Raw genomic sequence first — 22192 nt, forward strand, 5'->3', positions numbered from 1 at the left:
TTCCTACAGGCAGTCTGCACGGATCAGTCAGATCCGTCAGATCAGTCAGATCCATCATATCAGTCAGATCCGTGCAGGCTGCAATGGGTAAACAAAAATGGTTAAATAAATAAATAAATAAATAAAAAAACCCGCATGGGGTTCCCCCCCACAGCTGTAACCAGCACCAGGCTGGTATTAAAAAATCAGGAAACCCAGCAAATAGGGGTTCCCCAATTTTTTTTAAAACCAGCCCCAGGTTCCAGGTCCGGGGCTGGTTCCCAAAATACGGGGGACAAAATGACTAGGGGTCCCCGTATTTTAATAACCAGCCCCAGGCCAAACCAGCCAGCAGGGTAATGTCACAGCCGGGGGACACTTATTATATAAGATCCCAAGGCCAAAACATCACCATACTGACCAGTCAGCCTGGCCAGGGGCCCTGGGGGAGTGGGGACCCCCCCAATAAAGGGGTCCCCCCCCTCCAGGACTTACCTGACCAGGCTGAAGCCTGGTGCTGTCCCCGGTGACCCTGTGCGGTGGTCACCGGGCTGATCTTTGTGTAAAAGAAAGAATAAAAAACTATTGTTTAATACTGTGGAACTATGAGTCCCAGCAAGCCTCCCCCTCAAGCTGGAACTTGCAGTTCCACAGTAGTAAAAGTAGTCAAATAAACAGTGAGTGAGTGCAGGGTACAGTAGGCAGAGGGTGAGTGCAGGGCACAGCAGGTAGAGGGTGAGTGAAAGGTACCGCAGGCAGAGGGTTAGTGCAGGGTACAGCAGGCAGAGGGTGAGTGCAGGGTACAGCAGGTAGAGGGTGAGTGTAGGGCACAGCAGGCAGAGAGTGAGTGCAGGGTACAGCAGGTAGAGGGTGAGTGTAGGGCACAGCAGGTAGAGAGTGAGTGCAGGGTACAGCAGGTAGAGGGTGAGTGCAGGGCACAGCAGGTAGAGGGTGAGTGCAGGGTACAGCAGGCAGAGGGTGAGTGCAGGGTACAGCAGGTAGAGGGTTAGTGCAGGGTACAGCAGGCAGAGAGTGAGTGCATGGTACAGCAGGTAGAGGGTGAGTGTAGGGCACGGCAGGCAGAGAGTGAGTGCAGGGTACAGCAGGTAGAGAGTGAGTGCAGGGTACAGCAGGAAGAGGGTGAGTGTAGGGCACAGCAGGTTTAGTGTGAGTGCAGGGTACAGCAGGTAGAGGGTTAGTGCAGGGTACAGCAGGCAGAGAGTGAGTGCAGTGTACAGCAGGTAGAGAGTGAGTGCATGGTACAGCATGTAGAGGGTGAGTGTAGGGCACGGCAGGCAGAGAGTGAGTGCAGGGTACAGCAGGTAGAGAGTGAGTGCAGGGTACAGCAGGAAGAGGGTGAGTGTAGGGCACAGCAGGTAGAGAGTGAGTGCAGGGTACAGCAGGTAGAGGGTGAGTGCAGGGCACAGCAGGTAGAGGGTGAGTGCAGGGTACAGCAGGCAGAGGGTGAGTGCAGGGTACAGCAGGTAGAGGGTTAGTGCAGGGTACAGCAGGCAGAGAGTGAGTGCATGGTACAGCAGGTAGAGGGTGAGTGTAGGGCACGGCAGGCAGAGAGTGAGTGCAGGGTACAGCAGGTAGAGAGTGAGTGCAGGGTACAGCGGGAAGAGGGTGAGTGTAGGGCACAGCAGGTTTAGTGTGAGTGCAGGGTACAGCAGGTAGAGGGTTAGTGCAGGGTACAGCAGGCAGAGAGTGAGTGCAGTGTACAGCAGGTAGAGGGTGAGTGTAGGGCACGGCAGGCAGAGAGTGAGTGCAGGGTACGGCAGGTAGAGAGTGAGTGCAGGGTACAGCAGGTAGCGAGTGAGTGCAGGGTACAGCAGGAAGAGGGTGAGTGCAGGGCACAGCAGGTTTAGTGTGAGTACAGGTAGAGGGACCGCACACTCAGTGTGTACCCCCCGTTCCCCCTCCACACATACCATTGCATTTTGATTGTGTTTGGATTGGCCATAGACCTAACAGGGAAGATTCCCAGTAGGCCGACACACCCATGGGGGTGTCAACCAATTACTTTTTTAAAGAAGCCTCCTATGTGCTCCCATCAGTAGTGGTGCTATCTGGGGTATTTCTGGTCTCTACTGGGGCGGGGTGCAGGTATGTGTGATATTCAGTGGATTATGGTAATGAGTTGTCTGCACGCTTAATGGAGAATTGTTTGATATTCTACATTTTGATTTGTCGCAGCATCTTAAAGGTCAGGGGCCACCAGATTGCCAAGCACATGAAAACCACTGGCTTCCACACAGGTGCAGTGATGGATTCATCGGGTGACATTCTATGGAGTGAGATAATCTGACTTTGGCGATGTATTTCGCAAAAACGGCCGAAATCGCATTTTTTTCCATTTTCGCATATTTAATGAGGTGCGAAAATTTGAAAAAAGTGCGATTTTGGCCAACAAGTTGGACACACTGGAAATGCGATGGCTGCTTTTCGCAGCACATCGCATCCAGATGTTTTCACATGGAAAAGTATACAAATCGCATATTTAATGGTATGCGATTTGTATAAAGTGTGACTATAATTCGCCCAAAAATCAGACCAGGTTCTGTTTGGCGAATTAGCCAGAAACCTGCACAGATCGCAATGTTCTGTGCAGGGTTCTGGTGTAAAAAAAGTTTAAACAGTTAAAATAAAAAAAAAAAAACGAGCGCGGGGTCCCCCGCCAGAGCATAACCAGCCCCGGGCTCATTGAGCCGGTGCTGGTGACATAAAATCAGGGTCTCCGACAAATAGGGGTCCCCTTGATTTAATGAAACCAGCACCAGGCTCAAGGTCCGGCGCTGGTTCCCAAAATACGGGGGACAAAATGACTAGGGGTCCCCCGTATTTTAAGAACCAGCACCGGACACAACCAGCCAGCAGGGTAATGCCACAGCCGGGGGACACTTATTATATAAGGTCCCGCGGCCAAAGCATTAACCCCCTGGCTGGTCAGCATGGGCAGGGGTCCTGGGGAAGTGGGGACCCCCCCAATGAAGGGGTCCCCCCCCTCCAGGACTTACCAGCCCATGCTGAAAGTCCGGGGCTGTCCCCGATGCCCCTGGGCGGTGGGCATCGGGCGGATGCAAAGTGTAAAAAATAGAATAAAATCTATTGTTTTCTACTGTAGAACTATGAGTCCCAGCAAGCCTACCCCGCATGCTGGGACTTGGAGAACCACAAGTCCCAGCATGCAGGGCATTAAAGGGCCCGCTGGCACTTGTAGTTCTACAGTACAAAAAATAGTTAAATAAAACACACTGACACCCTGAAAAATAAAATAAGTTTAATACACACATAACACACACACTGATACTTACCTACCTTGAGCCCGTAGGTCGGTCCCTGGATCCTGGGTCCGGGGCTCCTGGACAGAAGAGTCCGGTTCCGGGGCCTTGGTCCTGGTTCCGGGGCTGGTCCGGGGTCCTGTGCTCCAGGGCTGATGTCTCCAGGATCCGAAGTAGTCCAAAAGGGGTTCCTAAGGAAGGAAATCCTACTCACCTGGTCCCCGGCGACGACATCGGCATCCTCTCCGGCAGACGCGCTGCTCCCGGCTGGTACCCGCTCACAGACTGGAGAGGCGCAGAGATGTTCATCTTCCGCGCCTTTCCTCCGAATGATTCTATTGGCCGCCTAGGGCAGAGGTCGTCACCGGGGACCAGGTGAGTAGGATTTCCTTCCTCAGGTACCCCTTTTGGACTACTTCGGATCCTGGACCCCGGAGACATCAGCCCTGGAGCCCAGGACCCCAGACCAGCCCCGGAACCAGGACCAAGGCCCCGGAACCGGACTCTTCTGTCCAGGAGCCCCGGACCCCGGATCCAGGGACCGACCTACGGCCTCAAGGTAGGTAAGTATCAGTGTGTGTGTTATGTGTGTATTAAACTTTTATTTTTCAGGGTGTCAGTGTGTTTTATTTAACTATTTTTTGTACTGTAGAACTACAAGTGCCAGCGGGCCCTTTAATGTCCCGCATGCTGGGACTTGTGGTTCTCCAAGTCCAAGCATGCGGGGTAGGCTTGCTGGGACTCATAGTTCTACAGTAGAAAACAATAGATTTTATTCTATTTTTTACACTTTGCATCCGCCCGATGCCCACCGCCCAGGGGCATCGGGGACAGCCCCGGACTTTCAGCATGGGCTGGTAAGTCCTGAAAGGGGGGGGACCCCTTCATTGGGGGGTCCCCACTTCCCCAGGACCCCTGCCCATGCTGACCAGCCAGGGGGATAATGCTTTGGCCGTGGGACCTTATATAATAAGTGTCCCCCGGCTGTGGCATTACCCTGCTGGCTGGTTGGGTCTGGTGCTGGTTCTTAAAATACGGGGGACCCCTAGTCATTTTGTCCCCTGTATTTCGGGAACCAGCGCCGGACCTTGAGCCTGGTGCTGGTTTCATTAAATCAAGGGGACCCCTATTTGTCGGGGACCCTGATTTTATGTCACCAGCACCGGCTCAATGAGCCCGGGGCTGGTTATGCTCTAGCGGGGGACCCCGCGCTGTTTTTTTTTTTAAAATGCGATTTCCTGCAAACGTGCGATTTTCAGACCTGAAAATCGCACATTTTCAGGACTAAAGAAATCGCACCAAATCGCACCTATTCGCACTATTTGGACCGTTTTTCGCATCTCATTAAATATGCGAAAAACGGGCCAATCTTGCGATTTTCAAAAGTGCAATGTGGTGCGATATAAAAACATGCGCATTTATCTCAATCCATAGAATGTCACCCATCTTGTCTATATGGCGTTGGTGTCGCTCACGTGAGGCCACTGCTAGAAATTTTCTCAGGGCCACTTTTAGTTCCCAATCCGCTCCTGGTTTAGCGTAACTGTGCGATCCAGGGTCTCCGCTGTACACAGAACCCACCGACTAAGAGTGTGGAGCCTGAGGCGTCTCACCCCACTCCAGCAGGACTCAGTCACCTGCAACATTGAGGCCGTGCACAGGCACATACCTCATACACCTCCCGGCAGCAGGGGTAGCGGCTAAGTCCGGAGCACTCACAGCAGCAGGCAGTCAGGCGGGTACCGGGAATACCACCCGCACCCAGCGCCATCTGTCTATGCTGTGTACCCGAACCGATCTATAGCCACCCCCACCCCCGAAATTGTATATGGGGTACATTGTATTGTTAGCCCACTGTAACCGTACATAAGGTTAGTTATTCATTGGGCTACCTAATACCGGTGAAGAGTGTAATACCATCAATTTCATTGAATTTTAATAAAAGTGTTACTAATTTGTGAAACGAATCCCCTCTTATCCACGTTTACCCACCTCTGCGTCATCACCCATAAGCAGACCCATATATTCCATATATCACCCTTATATCTACATGATATGAGACAAGCTGGTAGATTCTTTTGGAGAATTAACACTGTGTCCAAATACTTTCCAATCTTCAATCTGCCAATTACTGCATACACACCAAAGGATCAGACAAGTTGCATGGTCAACCTAATTACAGAGGGAAAAGTGTATGGGGGTGGGGGGTCCACGGAGTGAGGATTTTTATCCTTTTTAACTCACATCTGTGTCTATGTGTCATGTTATGTGTTTTATTTTGCAACCTTTTAAAATGAGTCAATAAAAGTTGCATTGTATTCAGTTGAATCTTTAGGTGCCCCACACATGGACACACTTTCCTTACCTTTTCTTTACAGGTAGAGCGAGATTGCAGGGAACAGCAGGTAGAGGGTGAGTGTAGGGCACAGCAGGTAGAGGGGGAGTGCAGGGTACAGCAAGTACAGGGTGAGTAAAGGGTGAGGGTGAGTGTAGGGTACAGCAAGTAGAGGGTGAGTGCAGGGCACAGCAGGTAGAGGGTGAGTGCAGGGTACAGCAAGTAGAGGGTGAGTGCAGGGCACAGCAGGTAGAGGGTGAGTGCAAAATACAGGTAGAGGGTGAGTGCATGGTACTGTGGGTGAGTGTAGGGCACAGCAGGTAGAGGGGGAGTGCAGAGTACAGGTAGAGGGTGAGTGCATGGTACAGGGTGAGTGTAGGGCACAGCAGGTAGAGGGTGAGTGCAAAATACAGGTAGAGGGTGAGTGTAGGGCACAGCAGGTAGAGGGCGGAGTACAGAGTACAGGCAGAGGGGGAGTGCATTGTACAGGTAGAGGGTGAGTGCATGGTACAGGTAGAGGGTGAGTGTGGGGAACAGCAGGTAGAGGGGGAGTACAGGTAGAGGGTGAGAGCAGAGTACAGCTAGAGGGTGAGTGCAGTGAACAGCAGGTAGAGGGTGAGTGCAGGGTATAGAAGGTAGAGGGTGGATGCAGAGTAAGGGTGAGTGCAAGTAGAGGGTTAGAGCAGGCTACAGCAGGTAGAGGATGAATGTAGGGCACAGCAGGTAGAAGGTGAGTGCACTGCACAGCAGGTAGAGGGTGAGTACAGGTAGAGGGAGATTGCAGGGAACAACAGGTAGAGGGTGAGTGTAGGGCACAGCAGGTAGAGGGGGAGTGCAGTGTACAGGTAGAAGGTGAGTGCAGGTAGAGGGCGAGAGCAGAGCACAGGTAGAGGATGAGTGCAGGGAACAGCAGGTAGAGGGTGAGTGCAGGGTGCATGTAGAGGGTGAGTGCAGAATATAAGTAGAGGGTGAGTTCAGGGTACAGCAGGTAGAGGGGTGAGTGCAGGGCACAGCAGGTAGAGGGTGAGTGCAGGGTACAGCAGGTAGAGGGTGAGGACAGTTAGAGGGTGAGGACAGGTAGAGGGGTGAGTGCAGGGTACAGCAGGTAGAGGGGTGAGTGCAGGGTACAGCAGGTAGAGGGGTGAGTGCAGAGTACAGCATGTAGAGGGGTGAGTGCACGGTACAGGTAGAGAGTGAGTACAGGTAGAGGGGTGAGTGCAGGGTACAGGTAGAGGGTGAGTGCATGGTACAGGGTGAGTGTAGGGCACAGCAGGTAGAGGGTGAGTGCAAAATACAGGTAGAGGGTGAGTGTAGGGCACAGCAGGTAGAGGGCGGAGTACAGAGTACAGGCAGAGGGGGAGTGCATTGTACAGGTAGAGGGTGAGTGCATGGTACAGGTAGAGGGTGAGTGTAGGGAACAGCAGGTAGAGGGGGAGTACAGGTAGAGGGTGAGAGCAGAGTACAGCTAGAGGGTGAGTGCAGTGAACAGCAAGTAGAGGGTGAGTGCAGGGTATAGAAGGTAGAGGGTGGATGCAGAGTAAGGGTGAGTGCAAGTAGAGGGTTAGAGCAGGCTACAGCAGGTAGAGGATGAATGTAGGGCACAGCAGGTAGAAGGTGAGTGCAATGCACAGCAGGTAGAGGGTGAGTACAGGTAGAGGGAGATTGCAGGGAACAACAGGTAGAGGGTGAGTGTAGGGCACAGCAGGTAGAGGGTGAGAGCAGAGCACAGGTAGAGGATGAGTGCAGGGAACAGCAGGTGGAGGGTGAGTGCAGGGCACAGCAGGTAGAGGGTGAGTGCAGGGTACAGCAGGTAGAGGGTGAGGACAGTTATAGGGTGAGGACAGGTAGAGGGGTGAGTGCAGGGTACAGGTAGAGGGTGAGTGTAGGGCACAGCAGGTAGAGGGGGAGTGCAGAGTACAGGTAAAAGGTGAGTGCAAGTAGAGAATGAGTGCAGGGTACAACAGGTAGAGGGTGAGTGCAGGGTGCATGTAGAGGGTGAGTGCAGAATATAAGTAGAGGGTGAGTGCAGGGTACAGCAGGTAGAGGGGTGAGTGCAGGGCACAGCAGGTAGAGGGTGAGTGCAGGGTACAGCAGGTAGAGGGTGAGGACAGTTATAGGGTGAGGACAGGTAGAGGGGTGAGTGCAGGGTACAGGTAGAGGGTGAGTGTAGGGCACAGCAGGTAGAGGGGGAGTGCAGAGTACAGGTAAAAGGTAAGTGCAAGTAGAGAATGAGTGCAGGGTACAACAGGTAGAGGGTGAGTGCAGGGTGCATGTAGAGGGTGAGTGCAGAATATAAGTAGAGGGTGAGTGCAGGGTATAGCAGGTAGAGGGTGAATGCAGGGTACAGCAGGTAGAGGGGTGAGTGCAGGGTACAGCAGGTAGAGGGGTGAGTGCAGGGTACAGCAGGTAGAGGGGTGAGTGCAGGGTACAGCAGGTAGAGGGTGAGTGCAGGGCACAGCAGGTAGAGGGTGAATGCAGGGTACAGGTAGAGGGTGAGTGTAGGGCAAAGCAGGTAGAGGGTGAGTACAGGGCACAGCAGGTAGAGGATGAGTGCAGGGTACAGCAGGTAGGGGGGTGAGTGCAGAGTACAGGTATAGTGTGAGTGTAGGACACAGCAGGCAGAGGGGTGAGTGCAGGGTACAGCAGGTAGATGGTGAGTGCAGGGTACAGGTAGAGGATGAGTGTAGGGCACAGCAGGTAGAGGATGAGTACAGGGTACAGGTAGAGGGGTGAGTGCAGAGTGCAGGTAGAGGGTGAGTGCAGAGCACAGGTAGAGGGGTGAATGCAGGGCGCAGCAGGTAGAGGGTGAGTAGAGGTAGATGGTGAGTGCAGGGTGCAGCATGTCGAGGGTGATTGCAGGGTACAGTAGGCAGAGGGTGAGTGCAGGGTACAGCAGGTAGAGGGTGAGTGTAGGGCACAGCAGGTAGAGGGTGAGGACAGGTAGAGGGGTGAGTGCAGGGTACAGGTAGAGGGTGAGGACAGGTAGAGGGGTGAGGACAGGTAGAGGGGTGAGTGCAGGGTACAGGTAGAGGGTGAGGACAGGGCACAGGTAGAGCGTGAGGACAGGTAGAGGGGTGAGTGCAGGGCACAGTAGGTAGAGGGGTGAATGCAGGGTACAGCAGGTAGAGGGGTGAGTGCAGGGTACAGCAGGTAGAGGGGTGAGTGCAGGGTACAGCAGGTAGAGGGTGAGGATAGGTAGAGGGTGAGTGCAGGGTACAGCGGGTAGAGGGTGAGTACAGGTAGAGGGGTGAGTGCAGGGCGCAGCAGGTAGAGGGTGAGTACAGGGCACAGGTAGAGGGTGAGCACAGGTAGAGAGGTGAGTGCAGGGCACAGCAGGTAGAGGGTGAGTGAAGGTAGAGGGGTGAGTGCAGGGCACAGTAGGCAGTAGGTAGAGGGTGAGCACAGGTAGAGGGGTGAGTGCAGGGCACAGCAGGTAGAGGGTGAGTACAGGGCACAGCAGGTAGAGGGTGAGTACAGGGCACAGGTAGAGGGGTGAGTGCAGGGTACAGCAGGTAGATGGTGAGGACAGGTAGAGTGGTGAGTGCAGGGTACAGCAGGTAGAGGGGTGAGTGCAGGGTACAGCAGGTAGAGGGTGAGGATAGGTAGAGGGGTGAGTGCAGGGTACAGGGGTGAGTGCAGGGTACAGCGGGTAGAGGGTGAGTACAGGTAGAGGGGTGAGTGCAGGGCGCAGCAGGTAGAGGGTGAGTACAGGGCACAGGTAGAGGGTGAGTACAGGTAGAGTGGTGAGTGCAGGGCACAGCAGGTAGAGGGGTGAGTGCAGGGCACAGCAGGTAGAGGGGTGAGTGCAGGGTACAGCAGGTAGAGGGGTGAATGCAGGGTACAGGTAGAGGGTGAGTACAGGTAGAGAGTGAGGACAGGTAGAGGGGTGAGTGCAGGGTACAGCAGGTAGAGGGGTGAGTGCAGGGTACAGGTAGAGAGTGAGTACAGGTAGAGGGGTGAGTGCAGGGCACAGCAGGTAGAGGGGTGAGTGCGGGGTACAGCAGGAAGAGGGGTGAGTGCAGGGCACAGCAGGCAGAGGGGTGAGTGCGGGGTACAGCAGGAAGAGGGGTGAGTGCAGGGTACAGGTAGAGGGTGAGTACAGGTAGAGGGGTGAGTGCAGGGCACAGCAGGTAGAGGGGTGAGTGCAGGGCACAGCAGGTAGAGGGTGAGTGAAGGTAGAGGGGTGAGTGCAGGGCACAGTAGGTAGAGGGTGAGTACAGGTAGAGGGGTGAGTGCAGGGCACAGCAGGTAGAGGGTGAGTACAGGGCACAGGTAGAGGGGTGAGTGCAGGGCACAGTAGGTAGAGGGTGAGTACAGGTAGAGGGGTGAGTGCAGGGCACAGCAGGTAGAGGGTGAGTACAGGGCACAGGTAGAGGGGTGAGTGCAGGGCACAGCAGGTAGAGGGGTGAGTGCAGGGCACAGCAGGTAGAGGGGTGAGTGCAGGGCACAGCAGGTAGAGGGGTGAGTGCAGGGTACAGCAGGTAGAGGGGTGAGTGCAGGGTACAGCAGGTAGAGGGGTGAGTGCAGGGTACAGGTAGAGGGTGAGTACAGGTAGAGGGTGAGTACAGATAGAGGGGTGAGTGCGGGGCACAGCAGATAGAGGGGTGAGTGCGGGGCACAGCAGGTAGAGGGGTGAGTGCAGGGTACAGGTAGAGGGTGAGTACAGGTAGAGGGTGAGTACAGATAGAGGGGTGAGTGCGGGGCACAGCAGATAGAGGGGTGAGTGCGGGGCACAGCAGGTAGAGGGGTGAGTGCGGGGTACAGCAGACAGAGCAGCAGCGAGCGAGTAGCAGAAGGCGGCACTAGGACCCGGCGGCGGCGACGGCTGCAGCCCGGATCAGGGGAGGAGGCGGTGCAGGCGGCAGCAGCAGCAGAAACCGGGGGGTGGGGGGACGTGCACAGAGGACTGAGGGGGACACAGGCAGGAGAAGGAGGGATAAGACCCCCCATCCACGACCACCGACCTGCCCCGGGGTAAGTGCACATGGGTGGGGTGACGGCGCCTAATAATATCATGTGTGCGGGGGGAGCCTCCTGGGGTGTCATACATCTGTCATACATGCAACGTGCATTAAAGCCTGTGGCAGTGTGCTGCATGCAGTGCGGGGAGGGGGCACTGAAGGGAGATCTGTGCCCACCCAGCTGCTGGCACTGCCTCTGCATGCAGAGTCTCAAGGTGCCCCAATTGCTGCACTGCCCGGCCCTGCCTACCTCTTCCCTCCGCCTGGCTGTCTCATGCCCCTTCCTGGCTGTCTCATGCCCCTTCCTGGCTCTCTTCCCTCTGCCTGGCTGTCTCATGCCTCTTCCCTCTGCCTGGCTGTCTCATGCCCCTTCCTGGCTGTCTCATGCCCCTTCCTGGCTGTCTCATGCCCCTTCCTGGCTGTCTCTTCCCTCTGCCTGGCTGTCTCATGCCCCTTCCTGGCTGTCTCATGCCCCTTCCTGGCTGTCTCTTCCCTCTGCCTGGCTACCTCTTCCCTCCGCCTGGCTGTCTCTTCCCTCTTCCTGGCTGTCTCATGCCCCTTCCTGGCTGTCTCATGCCCCTTCCTGGCTACCTCTTCCCTCCGCCTGACTGTCTCTTCCCTCTGCCTGGCTGTCTCATGCCCCTGCCTGGCTGTCTCATGCCCCTTCCTGGCTGTCTCATGCCCCTTCCTGGCTGTCTCATGCCCCTTCCTGGCTGTCTCATGCCCCTTCCTGGCTGTCTCTTCCCTCTGCCTGGCTGTCTCATGCCTCTTCCCTCTGCCTGGCTGTCTCATGCCCCTTCCTGGCTGTCTCATGCCCCTTCCTGGCTGTCTCTTCCCTCTGCCTGGCTGTCTCATGCCTCTTCCCTCTGCCTGGCTGTCTCATGCCCCTTCCTGGCTGTCTCATGCCCCTTCCTGGCTGTCTCTTCCCTCTGCCTGGCTGTCTCATGCCCCTTCCTGGCTGTCTCATGCCCCTTCCTGGCTGTCTCTTCCCTCTACCTGGCTGTCTCATGCCCCTTCCAGGCTGTCTAATGCCCCTGCCTGGCTGTCTCATGCCCCTTCCTGGCTGTCTCATGCCCCTTCCTGGCTGTCTCATGCCCCTTCCTGACTGTCTTATGCCCCTGCCTGGCTGTCTTATGCCCCTTCCTAGCTGTCTCTTCCCTCTGCCTGGCTGTCTCTTCCCTCTGCCTGGCTGTCTCTTCCCTCTGCCTGGCTGTCCCTTCCCTCTGCCTGGCTGTTCCTTGCCCCTGCCTGGCTGTCCCTTGCCCCTGCCTGGCTGTCCCTTGCCCCTGCCTGGCTGTCCCTTGCCCCTGCCTGGCTGTCCCTTGCCCCTGCCTGGCTGTCCCTTGCCCCTGCCTGGCTGTCCCTGGCCCCTGCCTGGCTGTCTCATCCCCTGCCTGGCTGTCTCATACCCCTTCCTGGCTGTTTCTTCCCTCTGCCTGGCTGTCTCATGCCCCTTCCTGGCTGTCTCTTTCCTCCACCTTGCTGTCTCTTTCCTCCACCTGACTGTCTCATGCCCCTTCCTGGCTGTCTCTTCCCTCTGCCTGGCTGTCTCTTCCCTCTCCCTGGCTGTCTCATGCCCCTTCCTGGCTGTCTCTTCCCTCTGCCTGGCTGTCTCTTCCCTCTGCCTGGCTGTCTCTTCCTTCTGCCTGCCTGTCTCTTCCTTCTGCCTGCCTGTCTCTTCCCTCTGCCTGCCTGTCTCTTCCTTCTGCCTGCCTGTCTCTTCTCTCTGCCTGCCTGTCTCTTCCTTCTGCCTGCCTGTCTCTTCCCTCTGCCTGCCTGTCTCTTCCCGCTGCCCTCTCACATCTCCTGCATGTCTCTTCCATCTCTCACATCCCTTCTGTCTCTTCCCTCTCTGTCTCTTACGCCTGCCTGTCTCTTCCCCTTGCCTGCCTGCCTGTCTCATCCATCTGCCCTCTCTCACATCCCCTGCCTGTCTCATCTCTCTGCCCTCTCTCACATCCCCTGCCTGTCTCATCCCTCTGCCCTCTCTCACATCCCCTGCCTGTCTCATCCCTCTGCCCCCTTTCACATCCCCTGCCTGTCTCACCCCTCTGCCCTCTCTCACATCCCCTGCCTGTCTCATCCCTCTGCCCTCTCTCACATCCCCTGCCTGTCTCATCCCCCTGCCCTCTCTCACATCCCCTGCCTGTCTCATCCCCCCTGCCTGCCTGTCTCATCCCCCTGCCCTCTCTCACATCCCCTGCCTGTCTCATCCCCCTGCCCTCTCTCACATCCCCTGCCTGTCTCATCCCCCCTGCCTGCCTGTCTCATCCCCCCTGCCTGCCTGTCTCATCCCCCTGCCCTCTCTCACATCCCCTGCCTGTCTCTTCCCTCTCTCACATCCTCTCTCTGTGACTGTCATGTCTGCCCTTGAGGGCTGGCTGAGGCCTGGCATTAGTGTAGCTGTATAAGGTGGCACTGGGCATTGTGTGTGTGCCAGGCAGACAGACCCTTTCCCTGCCAGGCACGCTGCCCCTGCACTGCTCTGGAGACAGACCCTGGCAGCGGGATTGATGTCAGCCACCTGTAGCTTGTTGCTGTGTGGGGTTACACGGGGTTACCAGCACTGTGCTTCGGGGGGCTTGCTGTTTAGCATGGACGCCCCTCCCTGGGGCAGCGGATTCCATAACTCCTTCCTAATGACCAGAGACAGGGTGATTGGGGGCTTTGTCTGTGCCTGGAGGTGTGAGGGTCTCCCCAGCTGTCAGGCAGGGGGCACATGTGGGTAACCCCCCTGCCTGAGGCCTGTGATGCTGTGCTGGGGGCTCTGCCGTGGTTACTGACGTAAATGATATTTACCTAGCTCCGTTTTACATGGTGCGGTGAGGAAACGGCACGGTGGGGGAGGGGAGGGTGTGTGTGCCGGGATAAGGGGGGCTTCATCCTCTAATCTGAGGATAATCTGATCTCTCTCCGCTTCGTCCTCAGTTACCCCTTGACTGTAATCAGAAACAGCTCTGTATTGTAGGGCCGTCAGGACGCGGGTAGGACCGGCGCGGGCACCTCTGAGGCAAGGAGGGGGTTAATGCAGCTGTATCTGTGCCTGATGGGGACAGAGAGGACACCCCCTGCATCTGAGGAACCCCCCACTCAGTCCCCCCCCCTGCCCCACACAGTATGCTGGTGCCTCTGCAGCTAGGATAGGGTTAATACAGCGGTGTCTGTTCCTGATGGGGATCTGGAGGACCCCCCCACCCCCAGACATGTACAGTGACTGCTAGCATTACCTTATCCACGCCTGGCAAACACCCCAACGCCCCATCCCCCAGCAGCTCTGTATTGTGTATTACATACAGGAGATGGGGACACAGCGGCCATTGTTAGCCAGAAGTCTGTAAACAGATGTTTTACTCACAGATAACGCTGTAATATAGAACATCCAGCCCGGCTGACTAGGCCCAGCATCCCTACAGATCCCTACACCAACGGCTCTCTAACTACAACCCCCAGCATGCCTTGCCATGGTTTTTCCTGTTATGGTATGCTAAACGGTGGCCGGGTATGCTGGGATGTGTAGTTCCACAGCTGCTGGAGAGACACAGGCTGCCTTCCTATAACCTACGGAGGTATCAAACCTTGGTGGGAGGTGGAGACTTTGCCCATAGCAACAGCTTCTACTGTCCTGTCATGCGTGCTGCAGCGGCCTCCAGCGGGAGAATTGTACAGTGTGGTACATAGGTGTCAGGCCCCAGTGATAATAATGGGGACCTCTGTGTACAGTGCGGATTGGCCGCCGGCAGGAGATTTCTGTGAGAGTTAATCAGGGCATGATTGAGATGCCAGCGCAGGGTTGCCAATTCCCAGGACGGGCGATTATCGAATAACCTATAGGGTATAATACTACCGGTGACCGGTGCGATGCAGAACAGAGGCGTCTCATTGCTCCCTCCGCCTATAGGGTATAATATTACCGGTGCCCGGTGCGTTGCAGAACAGAGGCCTCTCATTGCTCCCTCCGGCCTATAGGCTGTAATATTACCGGTGCGTTGGAGAACAGAGTCTTCTCATTGCTCCTTCCGGCCTCTAGGCTGTAATATTACCGGTGCCCGGTGCGTTGCAGAACAGAGGCGTCTCATTGCTCCCTCCGGCCTATAGGCTGTAATATTACTGGTGCGTTGGAGAACAGAGGCGTCTCATTGCTCCCTCCGGCCTATAGGCTGTAATATTGCAGGTGCCCGGTGCGTTGCAGAACAGAGGCGTCTCATTGCTCCCTCCGGCCTATAGGCTATAATATTACCGGTGCCCGGTGCGTTGGAGAACAGAGTCTTCTCATTGCTCCTTCCGGCCTATAGGCTGTAATATTACCGGTGCCCGGTGCGTTGCAGAACAGAGGCGTCTCATTGCTCCCTCCGGCCTATAGGCTATAATATTACCGGTGCCCGGTGCGTTGGAGAACAGAGGCGTCTCATGGCTCCCTCCGGCCTATAGGCTGTAATATTGCCGGTGCTCGGTGCGTTGCAGAACAGAGGCGTCTCATTGCTCCCTCCGGCCTTTAGGCTATAATATTACCGGTGCCCGGTGCGTTGGAGAACAGAGGCGTCTCATAGCTCCCTCCGGCCTATAGGCTGTAATATTGCCGGTGCTCGGTGCGTTGGAGAACAGAGGCGTCTCATTGCTCCCTCCGGCCTATAGGCTGTAATATTGCCGGTGCCCGGTGCATTGCAGAACAGAGGCGTCTCATTGCTCCCTCCGGCCTATAGGCTGTAATATTACCGGTGCCCGGTGCATTGGAGAACAGAGGCGTCTCATTGCTCCCTCTGGCCTATAGGATATAATATTACCGGTGCCCCGTGCAGTGGGGAACAGGGGCGTCTCATTGCTCCCTCCGGCCTATAGGGTATAATATTACCGGTGCCCGGTGCATTGGGGAACAGAGGCGTCTCATTGCTCCCTCCGGCCTATAGGCTGTAATATTGCCGGTGCCCGGTGCGTTGCAGAACAGAGGCATCTCATTGCTCCCTCCGGCCTATAGGCTGTAATATTACCGGTGCCCAGTGCGTTGGTGAACAGAGGCGTCATTGCTCCTTCCGGCCCATAGGGTATAATATTACCGGTGCCCGGTGTGTTGCAGAACAGAGGCGTCTCATTGCTCCCTCCGCCTATAGGCTGTAATATTACCGGTGCCCAGTGCGTTGGGGAACAGAGGCGTCTCATTGCTCCCTCCGGCCTATAAGGTATAATATTACCGGTGCCCGGTGCGTTGGAGAACAGAGGCGTCTCATTGCTCCCTCCGGCCTATAGGCTATAATATTACCGGTGCCCGGTGCGTTGGTGAACAGAGGCGTCTCATTGCTCCCTCCGGCCTATAGGGTATAATATTACCGGTGCCCGGTGCATTTTGGAACAGAGGCATCTCATTGTTACTTCCGGCCTGTAGGCTATAATATACCCGGTGCGTTGGGGAACAGAGGTGTCTCATTGCTCCTTCCGGCCTGTAGGCTATAATATTACCGGTGTGTTGGAGAACGGAGGGGTCTCATTGCTCCCTCCGGCCTATAGGCTATAATATTACCGGTGCCCTGTGCATTGGGGAACAGAGGCGTCTCATTGCTCCCTCCGCCTATAGGCTGTAATATTATCGGTGCCCGGTGCGTTTGGGAACAGAGGCGTCTCATTGCTCCCTCCGGCCTATAGGCTGTAATATTCCGGTGCGTTGGGGAACAGAGGCGTCTCATTGCTCCCTCCGGCCTATAGGCTGTAATATTACCGGTGCCCGGTGCGTTGGGGAACAGTGGCGTCTCATTGCTCCCTCCGCCTATAGGGTATAATATTACCGGTGCCCGGTGCGTTGGGGAACAGAGGTGTCTCATTGCTCCCTCCGGCCTATAGGCTGTAATATTACCGGTGCCCGGTGCGTTGGGGAACAGAAGCGTCTCATTGCTCCCTCCGGCCTATAGGCTGTAATATTACCGGTGCCCGGTGCGTTGCAGAACAGAGGCGTCTCATTGCTCCCTCCGGCCTATAGGCTATAATATTACCGGTGCCCGGTGCGTTGGGGAACAGAAGCGTCTCATTGCTCCCTCCGCCTATAGGGTATAATATTACCGGTGCCCGGTGCGTTGGGGAACAGAGGCGTCTCATTGCTCCCTCCGGCCTATAGGCTGTAATATTACCGGTGCCCGGTGCGTTGGGAACAGAGGCGTCTCATTGCTCCCTCCGGCCTATAGGGTATAATATTACCGGTTCCCGGAGCGTTGGGGAACAGAGGCGTCTCATTGCTCCCTCCGGCCTATAGGGTATAATATTACCGGTTCCCGGAGCGTTGGGGAACAGAGGCGTCTCATTGCTCCCTCCGCCTATAGGGTATAATATTACCGGTGCCCCGTGCAGTGGGGAACAGGGGCGTCTCATTGTTCCTTCCGGCCTATAGGCTGTAATATTACCGGTGCCCGGTGCGTTGGAGAACAGAGGCATCTCATTGCTCACTCCGGCCTGTAGGGTATAATATTACTGGTGCCCGGTGCGTTGGAGAACAGAGGCGTCTCATTGCTCCCTCCGGCCTATAGGCTGTAATATTACCGGTGCCCGGTGCGTTGGATAACAGAGGCGTCTCATTGCTCCCTCCGGCCTATAGGCTGTAATATTACCGGTGCCCGGTGCGTTGGAAAACAGAGGCGTCTCATTGCTCCCTCCGCCTATAGGGTATAATATTACCGGTGCCCGGTGCGTTGAATAACAGAGGCATCTCATTGCTCCCTCCGCCTATAGGGTATAATATTACCGGTGCCCGGTGCGTTGGAGAACAGAGGCGTCTCATTGCTCACTCCGGCCTATAGGGTATAATATTACCGGTGCCCGGTGCGTTGGAGAACAGAGGCGTCTCATTGCTCACTCCGGCCTATAGGGTATAATATTACTGGTGCCCGGTGCGTTGGAGAACAGAGGCATCTCATTGCTCCCTCCGGCCTGTAGGTGTCTCAGAGGGAGGTTATGCTGTGCACCCAGGATAGAGGGAGGTGGTCCTGTGCTCCTGGGATAGAGGGAGCTGGTGCTGTGCTCTCGGGATAGAGGGAGCTGGTGCTGTGCTCTCGGGATAGAGGGAGATGGTGCTGTGCTCCCGGGATAGAGGGAGGTGGTGCTGTGCACCAGGGATAGAGTGAGGTGGTGCTGTGCACCCGGGATAGACGGAGGGGGTGGTACTAGTGTTTATTCCAGGAGGGCATGATGCATCAAGCATAGCTTCGGTAGCTGTATCACACATAATTTTGCCCTTCGAAATTTTAACCTTCCCCTTTTCCTGATTAGATGCAGAGTGCTAGAGGGGCATAGTGGGAAGTATGGCTGGGAATCAGTGACACGGGATGCAGTTAAAATCCCGGCGGTCGGGATCCCGGCGTTCAGAATCCCGACGCCGGAATCCCGGCGTTCAGAATCCCGACGCCGGAATCCCGACCTCCGAAATGCCGACACATTCTCCCTCCTTTGGTGTCCACGACACCCCTGGAGGGAGAATAAATTAGTGTGCCGAGCGTAGCGAGGCACCGGGCCCGCTGCGTGGCGAGCGCAGCGAGCCCGCAAGGGGGGGCGATCCACGTCCCCCCCCTTGTCGGCATTTCGGCTGTCGGGATTCCGGCGTCTGGATTCTGAACGCCGGGATCCCGACCGCCGGGATTCAATACTGAATCCCAGTGACACAGGGAAGTGGTACTGTGCACCCGGGATAGAAGGAAGTGGTACCGTGCACTGGACAATTAGAACATGATTCATGGTATATTTCTGTATGAGGAGTCCCTGAGGATCCTGCACAGCACAGGAACCTGTGGGAACACCTGTGACAGGTATATGGGGTGGGCAGGTGACAGGTGCGTACTACAGATGTCAGGCATCCTCCTGGGAATTCACATCTATGAACCAGTCACAGAACCTCGCATTCTGGTGGAATCGATGCAATAAAGAATACATTATCTATCCTTATGTATCAATGCCTATTTCCCTATAGATTGTAAGCTTGCGAGCAGGGCCCTCCTACATTTTGACTGTCTGTAAATACCCTGTTTTGTTGTATCACTGTCCCCTTTGTAAAGCGCAACGGAATATGCTGCGCTATATAAGACACTGTTAATAAATAATAAATAAATAAATAAATAAAATAAATCTATGCTTATATAGTGAGGCTAAGACTGTGCACCCCCCCTCCCCCTGATGCACCCCTCTCTTTGCACCATTTCCCCTGATGCACCCCCCTCTGTGCACCCTTACCCCGGATATACCCCTCTTTATGCACCATCCCTCCCACTGCACCCCCCCCCCCCCTTGGATGCACCCCTCTCTGTGCATCATCCCCCCCCCCCCCGGATATACCCCTCTCTGAGCACCCTCCCTCCGGATGCACCACTCACTGTGCACCATCCCTCCGGATGCACCCCTCACTGTGCATCATCTCCCCGGATATACCCCTCTCTGTGCACCCTCCCTCCGGATGCACCCCTCACTGTGCACCATCCCCCCGTATATACCCTTCCCTGTGCACCATCCCCCCTGGATGCACCAATCTCTGTGCACCATCCCTCCGGATGCACCCCTCTCTGTGCACCATTCCCCCCCCTAATGTGCACTCCTCCGGATATACCCCTGTCTGTGCACCCTCCCTCCGGGTGCACCCCTCTCTGTGCGCCATCCCTCCGGATGCACCCCTCTCTGTGCCGATGCCAGGAAGGTGGAGCCGATGCCAGGAAGAGGGTTTAGTTGTTACATAGAAACATAGAAAGTGACGGCAGATAAGAACCACCTGGTCCATCTAGTCGGCCCTTCTATTAAACATGTTACCTCAAACCATATTTGATCCTTATTTTCTTGTAAGGATATCAATATGCCTATCCCAAGCATGTTTACATTGTACTACTGTATTTGCCTCTACCACCTCTGATGGGAGGCTATTCCACTTATCTACTACTCTTTCTGTGAAGTAATTCTTCCTCACATTTCCCCTGAACCTTCCTCCCTCTAGTGTCAGTGCATGTCCTCGTGTTCTGTTGCTCCTCTTCCTGTGACTAATGTCTCCCACCTGTAGCTTCCTCCCTCTAGTGTCAGTGCATGTCCTCGTGTTCTGCTGCTCCTCTTCCTGTGAAGAATGTCTCCCACCTGTACCTTCCTCCCCCTAGTGTCAGTGCATGTCCTTGTGTTCTGCTGCTCCTCTTCCTGTGAAGAATGTCTCCCACCTGTACCTTCCTCCCTCTAGTGTCAGTGCGTGTCCTCGTGTTCTGCTGCTCCTCTTCCTGTGACGAATGTCTCCCACCTGTACCTTCCTCCCTCTAGTGTCAGTGCGTGTCCTCGTGTTCTGTTGCTCCTCTTCCTGTGACTAATGTCTCCCACCTGTACCCTCCTCCCTCTAGTGTCAGTGCGTGTCCTCGTGTTCTGCTGCTCCTCTTCCTGTGAAGAATGTCTCCCACCTGTACCTTCCTCCCTCTAGTGTCAGTGCGTGTCCTCGTGTTCTGCTGCTCCTCTTCCTGTGAAGAATGTCTCCCACCTGTACCTTCCTCCCTCTAGTGTCAGTGCGTGTCCTCGTGTTCTGTTGCTCCTCTTCCTGTGACTAATGTCTCCCACCTGTACCCTCCTCCCTCTAGTGTCAGTGCGTGTCCTCGTGTTCTGCTGCTCCTCTTCCTGTGAAGAATGTCTCCCACCTGTACCTTCCCCCCTCTAGTGTCAGTGCGTGTCCTCGTGTTCTGCTGCTCCTCTTCCTGTGAAGAATGTCTCCCACCTGTACCTTCCCCCCTCTAGTGTCAGTGCGTGGCCTCGTGTTCTGCTGCTCCTCTTCCTGTGACTAATGTCTCCCACCTGTACCTTCCTCCCTCTAGTGTCAGTGTGTGTCCTCGTGTTCTGCTGCTCCTCTTCCTGTGACGAATGTCTCCCACCTGTACCTTCCTCCCCCTAGTGTCAGTGTGTGTCCTCGTGTTCTGCTACTCCTCTTCCTGTGAAGAATGTCTCCCACCTGTACCTTCCTCCCTCTAGTGTCAGTGCGTGTCCTCGTGTTCTGTTGCTCCTCTTCCTGTGACTAATGTCTCCCACCTGTACCCTCCTCCCTCTAGTGTCAGTGCGTGTCCTCGTGTTCTGCTGCTCCTCTTCCTGTGAAGAATGTCTCCCACCTGTACCTTCCCCCCTCTAGTGTCAGTGCGTGTCCTCGTGTTCTGCTGCTCCTCTTCCTGTGAAGAATGTCTCCCACCTGTACCTTCCCCCCTCTAGTGTCAGTGCGTGGCCTCGTGTTCGGCTGCTCCTCTTCCTGTGACTAATGTCTCCCACCTGTACCTTCCTCCCTCTAGTGTCAGTGTGTGTCGTCGTGTTCTGCTGCTCCTCTTCCTGTGACGAATGTCTCCCACCTGTACCTTCCTTCCCCTAGTGTCAGTGTGTGTCCTCGTGTTCTGCTGCTCCTCTTCCTGTGACGAATGTCTCCCACCTGTACCTTCCTCCCCCTAGTGTCAGTGCATGTCCTCGTGTTCTGCTGCTCCTCTTCCTGTGAAGAATGTCTCCCACCTGTACCTTCCTCCCTCTAGTGTCAGTGCATGTCCTTGTGTTCTGCTGCTCCTCTTCCTGTGTAGAATGTCTCCCACCTGTCCCTTCCTCCCTCTAGTGTCAGTGCATGTCCTCGTGTTCTGATGCTCCTCTTCCTGTGACTAATGTCTCCCACCTGTACCTTCCTCCCCCTAGTGTCGGTACCTGTCCTCGTGTTCTGCTGCTCCTCTTCCTGTGACTAATGTCTCCCACCTGTACCTTCCTCCCCCTAGTGTCAGTGCATGTCCTCGTGTTCTGCTGCTCCTCTTCCTGTGAAGAATGTCTCCCACCTGTACCTTCCTCCCCCTAGTGTCAGTGCGTGTCCTCGTGTTCTGCTGCTCCTCTTCCTGTGACTAATGTCTCCCACCTGCACCTTCCTCCCTCTAGTGTCAGTGCGTGTCCTCGTGTTCTGCTGCTCCTCTTCCTGTGAAGAATGTCTCCCACCTGGACCTTCCTCCCTCTAGTGTCAGTGCGTGTCCTCGTGTTCTGTTGCTCCTCTTCCTGTGACTAATGTCTCCCACCTGTACCTTCCTCCCTCTAGTGTCAGTGTGTGTCCTCGTGTTCTGCTGCTCCTCTTCCTGTGACGAATGTCTCCCACCTGTACCTTCCTCCCCCTAGTGTCAGTGTGTGTCCTCGTGTTCTGCTGCTCCTCTTCCTGTGAAGAATGTCTCCCACCTGTACCTTCCTCCCTCTAGTGTCAGTGCGTGTCCTCGTGTTCTGTTGCTCCTCTTCCTGTGACTAATGTCTCCCACCTGTACCCTCCTCCCTCTAGTGTCAGTGCGTGTCCTCGTGTTCTGCTGCTCCTCTTCCTGTGAAGAATGTCTCCCACCTGTACCTTCCCCCCTCTAGTGTCAGTGCGTGTCCTCGTGTTCTGCTGCTCCTCTTCCTGTGAAGAATGTCTCCCACCTGTACCTTCCCCCCTCTAGTGTCAGTGCGTGGCCTCGTGTTCGGCTGCTCCTCTTCCTGTGACTAATGTCTCCCACCTGTACCTTCCTCCCTCTAGTGTCAGTGTGTGTCCTCGTGTTCTGCTGCTCCTCTTCCTGTGACGAATGTCTCCCACCTGTACCTTCCTCCCCCTAGTGTCAGTGTGTGTCCTCGTGTTCTGCTGCTCCTCTTCCTGTGACGAATGTCTCCCACCTGTACCTTCCTCC

At 55.5% G+C, this 22192-nt stretch overlaps 1 protein-coding gene across 5 annotated transcripts in view; it reads left to right on the plus strand.

Moving 5' to 3' along the window:
* The first annotated feature begins 10433 nt into the window (after positions 1–10433).
* LOC146064915 (DNA (cytosine-5)-methyltransferase 3A-like) overlaps positions 10434–22192 on the plus strand; it is a 196320-nt gene continuing 184561 nt past the window's right edge. For all 5 annotated transcript variants that reach the window (XM_083178924.1, XM_083178926.1, XM_083178925.1 and 2 more), the window contains exon 1: positions 10434–10569. The gene's annotated coding sequence lies outside the window, so the exon portion shown is untranslated. The remainder of the gene's footprint in view (positions 10570–22192) is intronic.

Source organism: Crinia signifera, chromosome 3 (genome assembly GCF_055691185.1).
Source record: "Crinia signifera chromosome 3, ASM5569118v1, whole genome shotgun sequence".
NCBI classification, from domain to species: domain Eukaryota; kingdom Metazoa; phylum Chordata; class Amphibia; order Anura; family Myobatrachidae; genus Crinia; species Crinia signifera.